The sequence below is a fragment of the Orycteropus afer genome, unplaced genomic scaffold, assembly GCF_000298275.1.
Source record: "Orycteropus afer afer isolate SDZICR_OR568_19922 unplaced genomic scaffold, OryAfe1.0 scaffold00037, whole genome shotgun sequence".
NCBI lineage: Eukaryota > Metazoa > Chordata > Mammalia > Tubulidentata > Orycteropodidae > Orycteropus > Orycteropus afer.
Window position 1 is genome coordinate 10,259,328 of NW_006921624.1, and position 8,678 is coordinate 10,268,005.

An 8,678-nucleotide genomic window follows, 5' to 3' on the forward strand; every position below is an offset into this window, starting at 1 on the left:
AGTGTCTCTGCACTAGTTGTATTTGTTTGGGATATAGTGATGGGAAGAGCAATATTCCTACCTTGAAGATGAACACATACTCATGGATGCAAGACAGAAGGGAATTGCTGTTGTTGCTATGTACTGTCGAGTCGGACCCAACTCATAGTGACCCCTCCTTGGGTTTACGAGGCAGTATCACTACGGAAGTAGATTGCCCCATCTTCCTTCCGAGGAGTGGCTGAACTCTGAGGAGTATGAACCGCCAGCCTTCTGGTTAGCAGTCAATTGCCTTAGGCACTATGCTAGATTAGACTCATGGGCAGTAGTTTGCTGACCTCTGACCCAGAGCTCCCACAGAAGGGAATAGGCACTGATTTAGCCATGGGACATCATACATAGAGGAAACATAGGTTTAAGCAATTCTTCAGAGGATTCAAGACAGGCTTTCCTAGAGAAGATGTGGCTTCAGTTGATGCTTCAAGGACAAGGTAGAGAGAATGAAGCAAAGAAGGGGAACTTCCCCTTCTTTGCTTCATCTGTAAAGGCAAAGAGATGGGGTACGTGTTCCAGAACCATTATCAAATGGCTCTACTATGAAACAGAGTAAGGAGCAAAGATTGACAAACAAGCCTGGATCTATGGGGGAACATATTTGGGGCTCAGCAATAGTGTTGCTTAATGAATGGACACCAAGGAACTCTATTAGGCTTCATTGGAAGGAATTTGAACTTTGCCCTGAGGATGATGAGGAAATATTTTAAAAAATTATTTGCCTGTCAGTAGCCAGTTCCAAGGCATTCCTCCATATAATTTTTCATTTCAAACTCCCAGTATGCCAACACCATCAAGATCTCATAGCCAGTCTGTGGGAGAGCTGGGACTTGAACTCAGGTTTCAGCCACCTTGGCCAGTACTCTTCTTCCCTCTGAAACAAGGGCAGAAGGTGGAGGAAAATAGCACAGATGGGGGCTTTGGGCTACAGGTTGCTAGATTGCCCATATTTCATAATTAAAAAAATGCACCATATGTGGAATTGGAGGTAAGTCAGCTAGTTGTGCAAGAGGCAGTGGGTAGTGCCTGGTTTAAATGACAGTGGGCCCATTTCCTCATCCTTTGGGACTCAGTTTCCCCATATGTAAAGCAAAGGTGTGGAGTTAGGTGATGTCTCAGGAATTGAAATTATCACTGAAACTTGGTTGGCCTCAGAGGGAAGAGAGACATTTGCAGAACTGAGCAGAGGGTAGCTGACACTCTTTCCTGACCCCTAAGAGCTCTGGTAACATAGTGCCTAAGGGACTTGACTGCTAACCAGAAGGCTGGCGGTTCAAACCCACCAGCCACTCCTTGGAAGGAAGGTTGGGCAATCTACCTCTGTGGTGATACCACTTCAGAAACCCAAGGAGGGGTCACTATGAGTTGGGTCCGACTCCATGGCACATAACAAGAAGAAGCAAAAGTCTGACTGTGCTCTCTCTCTCTCTTTCTTTCTCTCTCTCTGCAGTAACACCCCCTCCCCTGCCTCCCTTCTCTCTTCTTTCTCCAGATCAGGGGCTGCCAATTTCTTCCTCTCACAAAGAGCCCCTCTAGACCCTGCCTGGTCCCCTAACAGCTTTCAGATGTGTCTCTGGAACAGTTCTACAATTACAGCTGAGACAGGCAGAAAGCGGATGGCCTTGTGACTTTTGACCCAGGCCTGTGAGGTTGACATCCTCCCCTTTCTCCACCCCATGGCAGGGTGGCCTGTGGCCTCCTCCATCCTGAGGCCTCCACTGATATGTTCAGTTACTCTAATAACAAAAATAGAAACTACCTTTTAGGAAGCAGAGATTTATTCAGGCCTATATGATCATTATATCATTGAACCTTGATTTCCAACTCCTTATGCTTTGAGTCTCTGTTTGTTAAATGTGTACTCTTATACTACTCAAACTCCCTGCCTCGAGTCATTTCCAACTCACAGTGATCACTCCTTGGGTTTCCAAGGCAGTATCTCTATAGAAGTAGATTGCCCAATCTTCCTTCTGAGGAATGGCTGGTGGGTTGGAACTGCCAGCCTTTTGGTTAGCAGTCAAATGCCTTAGGCACTATGCCACCAGAGCTCCCACTCTTATACTAAGTGGTCTTTATGATAACCTGTAACTTACCACTTTCCCATGTAATTCTTGTAATAGCCATGTACTCTTTCTATAATCATCTCTGTTTTATTAATGGATAAATTTAAATTGAGAAATTATATGTGATATGCTTAGGTTCATTCATTTGCTCCAATAGTCACTGAGTGCCTACCATGCTCCCAGTACTCTGAAATATCAGGGATATAGCTGTACCCAAGCCAAAGAGCACACCCTCTGGGACCTGCAGGCTAGACTTTGAATCCTGGCTCTGCCACTTTTTAGATGAGTTGTGTGGATGCAAAGTACTTACAGTGCAACCCAAAACTGTTATTACTCTCCCATCTTGCTACTTGCTTACTCTCAAATCTGAGAGTTTCTTTATGATCATGTTCCCAACCTTTCCTCACTGCTTTCCAATGGTAACTCACTTGGACAACACTTACACTTCCTATCCATCCACACTGAAGCCTGTGAGGTGGAGCAGCAGTCTTCCCATCACAGATGTGTAGCGCAGACAGGTGAAGTGACTTGCCCAAAGTTATCAAGCAAAGTGGAGCTGCAATATGAAACTAAGTCTGACTGTCTCCAAGACTAGGCTTTGTCCTCTACTGCCCACTGATTCCCTTGACTTGGACAATACTGAACATAGTAAACTCTACATCTGAGCTCCAGTCATAGTGCTATTATATTAATGGAGGAGAGAGACGATGCCCATGCCCAATGCTATTCTTACATCATAGGCAGAAGCCAAAAGTTCCAGAAGGCAGTTAATAGATTAGTTTTCTCCTGAGGATACGGCCAAAATACTTCCTTTTAGGCCTGTTAGGACATGGATTGGGTACAAGTCCAGATATCTTTACCCTTACTATCACCAGCTGACAAAATATAAAAGGTGGAATTGGATCTGATGAGACAATAGAATGCACTGGTTAAGAACATAGTCTTTGAATGTAGGTACACTGAGATTCTAGTCCCTGGTGCTACTTATATAATATGCTTGATCTCTTTGGAACTAAAGGGCTTGTCTGTGAAATGGAAGCAATAATTGTACACCACTAATGAGCTAATGTAGGAGCTCTGGTAGCGTAGTGCCTAAGGCACCTGACTGCTAGCAAGAAGGCTGGACGTTCAAACCCACCAGCCACTCCTCGGAAGGAAGATGGGGCAATCTACTTCCATAGTGATACTGCCTCGGAAACCCAAGGAGGGGTCGCTATGAGTTGGGTCAGACTCAATGGCATATAACAACAAGAACAACAACAATGAGCTAATGTAGCATGTATGAGGATTAACTGAAATTTACACATAAAGCGCCCAACATCTAGTGAACATTCATTAGATGGTGGTCCTTACTACCCATATAACCAAGGAGTGTGCTGGGTTCCTTGTACTTGAACTGATAATTCTCCAAGACGATTGTTTTCCTCACATCACTTATAAGGAGAATGAGGCTTATAGAGTCCAAGGTCATATATCTAGTGGGTGCCAGAATGAAGTTTTCAATGTATGCTCATTGAGCTCCAAGGCTCCTTCTGCTTCTCTATCTTTACCATCTCTGGGTGCCAAAAGGTTGTGAGGAAAGCATCTTCTGACCTCCTCTAACTTCACAACGGGAAAGAAGGATCTAAAACAATATCAACAGTGCAAGGCTGATTCCTATGAGGTAGAGGTCAGACATACCACCATCCTCCAATCTTGTTACCAGTTCAGACACCAACCATGCCTCCCGCAGCATTCTCCACTTTTCTTTTGGGTTTGATCATTTATTACAATGTCCACACAAAACTCAAACAGTACTCATGATTATGGGATTTACTAGGGAAGCACCAGGTTACAATTCAGGATCAGAGACAAGTCAGGATACAAGTGTTACAAAGCTCTTTTAGCACTGCTCATAGGTGCCCAGAGAGGTACCCCATCTGCCATCAAGCCTCCTGCTTGAAGGTACTCAGCTTCCTCACTCCATGGGCCAGGAAGCCCACCACTCTGTCTCATGGTCGTCTCTTGATTCTGCTGCTGCCATCTCTCTACTGTCTTTCTGCTGTCTCAGCAAAGGGGTATCAGGTCTAAGGATGTGTTCCACTTCTGGCTCTTTCTTTTTTATTTTGTTTTATTTTATTGTCATTTAGGTGAAAGTTTACAGAACAAATTGGTTTTCCATTCAGCAATCCATACACATTCTGTTGTGTGGCATTTACTGCAATCCTCACACTGTAACAGCATTCTTCCCACTTCCTCCCTAGGCTCACTCCTTTCCTTCATTCTTCCTTCCCATCTCCTCCCACCTCCCCAGCTCTATCCCTGGGCAAATGTGGACTTCTTGATTTAATATGCTTAAATGTTGTAATGAGTGCATATCCTCCTGATGTTACTGTTCACCTTATGGGTCTGTCTATCATTTGGCTTCCAGTTGGGTCACATGGGTTCAGTTCAGTTCCTAGCTTGAATCATGCCTACGAGCCATAGTCTTGAGGGTTCCACCAGTCTTCATCAGACCAGTAAGCCTGGTCCTTTTTTTTTCTATGAATTTGAGTTTTGTTCCACGTTTTACCCCACTGTATCCAGGAACTTTTATTGTGATCCCTTTCAGAGCAGTCAGCAGTGGTAGCCTGCACCATCTAGTTCTTCTGGTCTTAGGGTCATGAAGGTGGTTTTCATGTCCTCCATTAGTCCTTTGAACTAATTATTTCCTGAATCTTTAATTTTCTTCATTATTGTTTGCTTTGGACATAGTTGCACCTCAGATGGCCACTCATAAGCTCTTAAGACCAGTCACTAGTCACCAAAGTAGAATGTAGAACATTGTCTTTGTGGACTAGTTATGTCAATTGACCTTAGTGCTGGCTCTTCTTTCTTGATGATAGTGAGACCTCCTCCCTCCTCCACCTCTGAGTGACTCACTTTAAGCCTAGCAAGATGGCTAAACTGACCAATCTCCACTTTAGGGTTCCATACACTTCATTTGTGTGGTCTCACCCCAACAAAGATTCCACATACCTTATATGAATTATTAGCAAGCTATCCAATTCCTTTGATGGGCCACAAGCACCTCACATTTACATAATTTCACCCAGCCATCTGATGGGAGTCACAAAGACCATGGCCAGAGAAGGGCTATATTAATTAATTTCTTGCACTACTTTGGGTGACATGATACCTGTTCTACCTCTCACCCTCATCTGCCTCTGAACAGGCTGGTAGGGCACCTTGTTGCTGAAATTCTTATGGTGCTTACTCAGGGAACATGTGTGTAGCAGGAGCATCCCCAGGGTTCTGTCCTGGGTCTGGTGGCAGTGTCACATAGCAGCCAAGAATGTGCAGCATCTATGGTTATGGGGCTTGATGCCAGCTTGGTTCATGGCATCATAAACACAGGCCTTCTATCACCAATCAATGAAAGCAGCCCTGAATTTCTCTGTGTGCCAGGAGTACCAAGCTCCTATTGCTTGTTATTTCAACTGGGAAAGAAGAGAAAGGGTAATGCTAATGTACTGTCTTAATTGCAGTGAAACTCAAAACTGATATCATGAAATGAGCTAGAGACACATTTTTAGGCTTCTGTGTATGGTATGAGTTCTCTCTTGAGTGCTTTGAAAAAAAAATTGAGTTATTTTAACTAGAGAATTTTCACCCACATAGGAGCATAACGGTCCTTTTACCAGAAAGATTCTGGCTTTCTGGCTGTCATTATTTTTGAACCAAGAAGTTATGATACCTGGTATCTTTCATTTTAAATGAATAGACAAATAAATAAATCTTTAAGGCATTAGGTCATAGGTTATCACAGCTGGGATAGTCCTTGGAAATTACCAAGTACAGTCTCTATAAGCCAATGAGTGACAGAACTAGCACAGCAAAATGGCAGCTGAGAGCAAAGAATATGGGTTTTAGAGTAAGACAAACAAGGGTACAAGTCTTGGATCTTTCATTTTCTAACTCTGATTTTGTACAAAGTACTTAAATATTTGATCTTCAGTTTCCCCTTCTGAAAGATGGGGATAATAAAGATGACTATTTTAGTATATTTCTGTAAAATTACAAAAACATGATATAGTGCTGCATCAATATACCACAACAAACAACTGCCATGGAGTTGCTTCCTATAATTTTGGCTAGAAAAATATAGCTAGTAAAATTATGTTTATATAGACTTAATTAATATCCATAGACCTTTTAACCAAAGTTAGTAGCTGACAGTGGTAAATGCATGGGTCAAACCTAAGTTTAAAGTCCCAAACTCAAAAACCAAACTCACTGCAGTCGAGTCATTCCTGACTAGTAGTGACCCCCTCCTTGGGTTTTCGAGGCGGTATTTCTATGGAAGTATGTTGTCCAATCTTCTTTCTGGGGAGTGGCTGGTAGGTTTGAACCACCGGCCTTCTGGTAGCAGTCAAATACCTTAGGCACTACACCACCAGAGCTCCTATTCTAATTATTGTGATTCTGAACAAGTTTCTTCCCCTCTCTGAGCCCCATGTAAAAAATAGAGTAACAGTAGCTATCTTCTAGGATAGTTTAGGAAATTCACTGTGATTAAACCAAGAAAAACAAACTCACTGCCATTGAGTGGATCCCAACTCACAGCAATCCCTATTGGGTTTCCCAGGCAATAAACCTTTATGGACGTACATTGCCCCACCTTCCTTTTGTGGAGCAGCCGATGAATTTGAACCACCAACCTTCTGGTTAGCAGGCAAATGCCTTAGGCACTATACCACCAGAGTTCCTTTTATTGTGATTATGCAGGTAAAAATATTTAGCACCTGTCCCAACCTGTTGCTATTGAGACAATTCCAACCCAAAGTGATGCTATGAACAGAGTAGAACTGTCCCATAGGGTTTCCATGGCTGTAAATGTTTATGGAAGCAGACTGCCACATCTTTCTCCCATTGAGTGGCTGATGTGTTTGATCCACCAGCCTTTGAGTTAGCAGCCAAGAGCTTAACCACTGCACTACCAATGCTCTGCTGAGGTTGTAGCACATACTAACTTGCACACCAAACTTTATGAAGTCCGTAATAAGTCAGTTAAGACTCACCTTTCTGCAACTTGGGAATCATAGTATTATGCCCATTTTATAACACACAGAAAATTATTCTAATTTTTAACGTGATGGAAGAAGTTTTGAAAAGAAATATGGCCACTGAAGCCCCAGTATCTTCTAGTTGGCACAAAGGCCCCTCTATCACTTTACATTATTGCCTCTTCTCTTGAAGGCTGGTGAAAGAGGATATCATGGTAAAGACACTTAGGTACTTAACTCTTCTATCTAGACTTTTTTCGGCCTCCAATACTTACTTTCTCTCGAAATTCTTCTCTGCTTACACCTTCGATACTGTTTAAAACCACAAACCTGAAGATCAGGACAGATGAAGGGGCAGAGTCTCCTGAGGTAGCCTAGAGGGCAGAGGCTGCTCTAGAAAGAATGCTGTTCCTTGGAATGGACCTGAATCCAGCAGCTTGCTTTACCAATACTTCCCTTGTAAGGCCACACAGACACTGCCACTCTGACAGGAATATGCCACAAATGGGATGACCTCAATAAACAGAAGTTTATTCTTACAATTTGGAGGCTTTAAGTCCAAGTGCAAAGCGCCAGGCTCTAGGGGCTGAGTAAAAGCCCCTCAACCAGCTCTGTTTCCTGCTCCCGGCTCACTGGAACTAGAGGCGTTTCTTCACTCAGACAGCTGCTGGCTGCTGAGGCTGAGAAACCCCAAGGTTGACAAGTAAAAAGGCATAGTCCCAATGTTACCACACGGCAGGCCATTGACTTAAGTTCATTTTAAGTCCCAAAGTCGGCAGAGCATAGCAGGCTGCTGAGCAATGACATGGCTACATGCAGGGTCCAAGCGCGCCATAGGCTAGAGACCATTACCAAGGCTTCTCCTTAAATATAGGAAGCAGACCACATTCCCAAAGGCAGCTACTCAGCTGCTTGTGGTAGATCCCACCATGGAGCTGATTTCCAGTCCCATCAGGGGGAATAACTACCACCAGCTGCCCAGCCACTCAACCAGGCCCAGCCAAGTTGACATACAAACATAACTACCACACATGTGCTCCTGCCTGTATGACAATGAACTTCCAATGATATCACAGAAAGGTGGGGCAATGCCTTGTACGTGGAATATTACCAAGACTCCCTATCATGGCACACAAGGTCCCTGCCAACCCTTCACCTCAACTCACTTTGCTTCAGCTATACCTGCTGTCTCTTCCTCCCAAAGCCTGGCTCTTTCTCTCTCCAGGCCCTTTGTACTTGCTGATCTCCCTGCCTGGAATATTCTTCCTCCAAGATCTTCCTCCCATAGCCTGTTCGTTCTCATCATTCAGATCCCAGCTCATACATTCCCTCCTCATTGAGGCCTCTGTGTACCACCCTATCTGAAGTACAGCCTTATACTCGTGCATTATTCTTTTTCACATTATCCTACTGTATTATTCATCATACTTATTATTATCTACTATTTGATTGGTTTCATGCAAGTGGGGTTCTTGACTTTCTTGTTTACCTCTATAACCTTAGCACCTAAGATAGTTCCTAGCATATAATTGTATTCAGTAAGTATTTGTTTTAAATT

General features: G+C 43.5%; 1 protein-coding gene across 1 annotated transcript in view; it reads left to right on the forward strand.

The window, feature by feature from the left end:
• Window positions 1–8,678, forward strand: part of ASTN2 (astrotactin 2) — a 1,259,674-nt gene that overhangs the window by 1,221,341 nt on the left and 29,655 nt on the right. The window lies entirely within an intron of this gene.